Below are 3,528 nucleotides of genomic sequence, written 5' to 3'. Positions count from 1 at the left end.
AGGACTGGAACAAGTTCTGGGAGGATGTTGGCCAAAACGTTGATGATAAGGGTCTCCAGGGTGGTCGGGGTGGGATGTTGAGGAATTTTCCATTTCTTTATTATATCTTCCCTTATTATGTGAATTTTCTACAAAAAAAGCACATATTGTTCTTGTGAACCAGAAAGCTAGAAGCAGAAAAGTAAATATGGAAAACAAAATGAGTCTGGACCGTCCATTTGCTAGCCCTGTCTGTCCTACCTTTTCCTCAACATTCCCACCTTGTGGTGATTCTGTGTCCTTTCATTCTTTTCCTGTGACTTTAGGTCCTTAAAATACTGTGTCTCCTCTTAGTGACTGAATGCCTTTGGCTGCCCACCACCTACCCACTCTGGGGAAAGTAAATCCCCTCCGGTATTGGAATTGATCAGAAGATGGTTCACCATCTTCCACCCAAGAAAACTGTCAGATCTCTGACAGTCAGGGACAGAGTCTGTCTCGGGTTAACCCCAGCTCATTCCCTGGGGTTAATGAGCAAGTGTGTCCCCAGGCCAGCAGCTTCAGAATTACCTGGCCTCTTAGAGATGCAGAATCTTAAACCCAGCCCAGACCTACTGAACCAGAATCTGCATTTTAACAAGATCCCCGGATGAATCATGAGCTCATGGACATTTGAGGATCACCACCTTGTTGTATCTTGCATGGGGTATAGAGAAGCTGATGGAATATGTGTCAAAGTGAACTGAATTAATTTTAAAGAAAGACATGCAATAGTTTATACATTTTGAGAAGAATGCATTTATGTTTTATAGCTGTTGCCCACTCCACAAATGAGCCTGGAGAGAGCCAGCCAATACAGCCAGTCAGCACAGTAAGAAATTTAAATCAAATTGTATTACTGACCTTCATCTTAGTTTTACTTGTGCATACTAATTACAGTGTGTGGAGCAACATACAGGATTTTAAAATGTTTATTTAATAAACACTCGAGACTGACTAAGTGCTTTAGGACACTAAAAAATGAGGAAATCAGTGTCTGCAGGCTGGAACTGAGTGTTTAGTACGGAAGACAAGACAAGTACATAAATGGCAATAAAGAAAAACAAGTAGACTAAGTGGGTTCACACAATATTTTCTAAAATGTGATAGGCATGTGAGGTTATTTTAGGGGATAAGAAGTAATATATACATATTTTTTATCTCGCAGCTATGACTTCAATTAATATGTGTTTGAGAAAAATACGACTGTCACATTAGATCCATGTTTACAGGGTTTTGTAAGTGGGAGGAATGTGGGAGAACTGATACAACTTCTAGGGTGAGAAGTAGAAGGAACAACATTCCAGGCAAAATGAAGAGCATGGAAGAAATCAGGTCAGGGGGCATTTGAAGCATAGTCAAGGAGTTTGGAATTTGGAGTCCACATAGAGAAACCATCAGGAACAAAAGAGACAGAGTTGAGGGGGCTGTTTTGCAGGGGACCTTGAGTTCATTGGCAATGGGGAGCCATTTTTGAGTGAGTGGCTATGGAAAAGATAGGGGGAATAATTGAAAAACACAGAAGGAAGCAATAGGCTTTTGTTCTGCCCTCCCCTTGTCTTGCCCATTGTGGCCTCCTGGGAATTGTGCAGGTTCAGAGCCCAAGTGTGCTGTTCTCTCTTTCTAGCGTTTTCCATGATGAGCCATAGTGGGGGTACCATCAGGGAATGAGGCCTTCCAGATAACAGAAGCCCACACTCCCTTAAGTATTAGCACTTCAAAAGAAATTTCTCATCCTCTCCCTCAGTTTTACATCAGTTAAACAGAACTTTTAGCAGAAGATCCTCTTCTGTAACAGGCAGCAAACACCAAATAGCTCAAGTCAGAAACTTGGTTCCTTCTTCCTCCTTTGCCACATCCGTCCAGTTCCCAATCTAAGTACGCATCTTAAGTGTTTCTGGACAAATGCAACTACCTCCTTATTGTTCCCTCTGCCTCTAGTCTTGCTCCTTCTCCAAACCACTCACTCACTTGGTTGAAACACTTCAGTGCCTTCCCGTTGCCCTTTAGAAGAGAATCCAAAATGGCGGACAATGCACCGCATAACTCACTGCTTCCAACATGAGCTATGACTGCCTTTAGCGTCTAGACGGTATCTCCCAGAGACCTCTGGGAACACTGGTCCTTCTTCCTAGCTTGGCTAACTTGTTCTCTTTCAGAGGCTTCAGCATAGATCAGCCTAGTCCAACAGAACTTTCTATGTTCTGTAATATGCATATAGCTACTGAGCACTTGAAATGGGGCTAGGGAGAACTGAATTTTTTTAATTACTTAATTTCAATTAATTAAAAATGTAAAAGGCTCAAAGGACACCTCAACACCCACCCCCCACCCCCTAGCCTTCTATGAATTCACCATCTTGTCTCGGTTAGGCCCTTTTCTCTGTGCCATGTTGGGTGGTTTGAAACTGTTTGCACCTCGAATTACATTCTTAAAGCTAATTCATTCCTGTCTGTGTAAACCTATTGTAAGACCTTTTGATGAGGTTACTTCAGTTAAGTAACTAAAGAGATTACTTAATCTCTTACTGGAGCCCTTTATAAATGGGATGAATACAGAGAAAGAGAGAGAGGAAAGCCATATAAGCAAGAAGCTGAAAGCAGTGAAACCTGGAAGAAAAGAGAGAGAGCAGCAGACACGGCCATGTGCCTTGCCATGTGGCAGAGAAATCAAGGATTGCTGGCAGCTGGTCTTTGGGGGGAAAGCATCACCTCATGATGCCTTAATTTGAACATTTTCCTTAGCCTAAAAACTCTAAGCTTGTAAGCTAATAAATTCCAGTTGTTAAAGCCAAGCATTTCATGGTATCTGCTTTGAGCAGCTTAGCAAACGAAAACACGTGTCTTTCTGTCAGGGAGGCACTTACCATGCAAAAATACCATTATTCATTTGTGAGTCTCCTCTGTCCCCCAGTCTTTGTACAGCTGTGGGTCTGATTCAGCTCTATAACCCCAATAAGTGGCCCAACACCTGGCACCAAGAGGACATTCAGGAAGTGTGTCTTGAATAAAGGACTGAACTAGTGAACACGTGATTCCACACCCCTGCTGTTTATTTCTTCATTCTCCTGGCTGTTAGGAGACACTACGAAACAGAAAAGTGCAGGTCAAAAGAACCTTATGCCAGAGCAAGAGCGTCAGGGTTCTTGGGCTTTGTTGTACCATCTGTGCTGAGGCTTTGCAAGATAACATTTCACTCTATACCTGACAGAGGAAGGAAGCAGATGTTCCTGCTGGGGCTGCCTAACAGGTGCAGGAGAAGAGATGAGTATGTAACTCCAAACTGGGTGACTTAACCAAAATTTACTCTCACAGATCTGGAGGCCAGAGGTCTGAGAGGTCAGCAGGGGTGCATTTCCTCCAAGGCTATCAGGGAGAATCTGTTGCTTGTCTCTTCCAGCTTCTGGTGGCTTCTGGCTGCATCACTCCATTCTCTGCCTCCATGGTCACAAGATTTTCTTCCTTCTTTGTGTCTCTCCTTTATGTGTCTCTTCTAAGGACACTTGTCATT

The sequence above is a fragment of the Tamandua tetradactyla genome, chromosome 5 (assembly GCF_023851605.1).
Source record: "Tamandua tetradactyla isolate mTamTet1 chromosome 5, mTamTet1.pri, whole genome shotgun sequence".
NCBI lineage: Eukaryota > Metazoa > Chordata > Mammalia > Pilosa > Myrmecophagidae > Tamandua > Tamandua tetradactyla.
The sequence above is the reverse complement of the archived record's forward strand: the minus strand, read 5'-3'. Positions refer to the sequence as shown.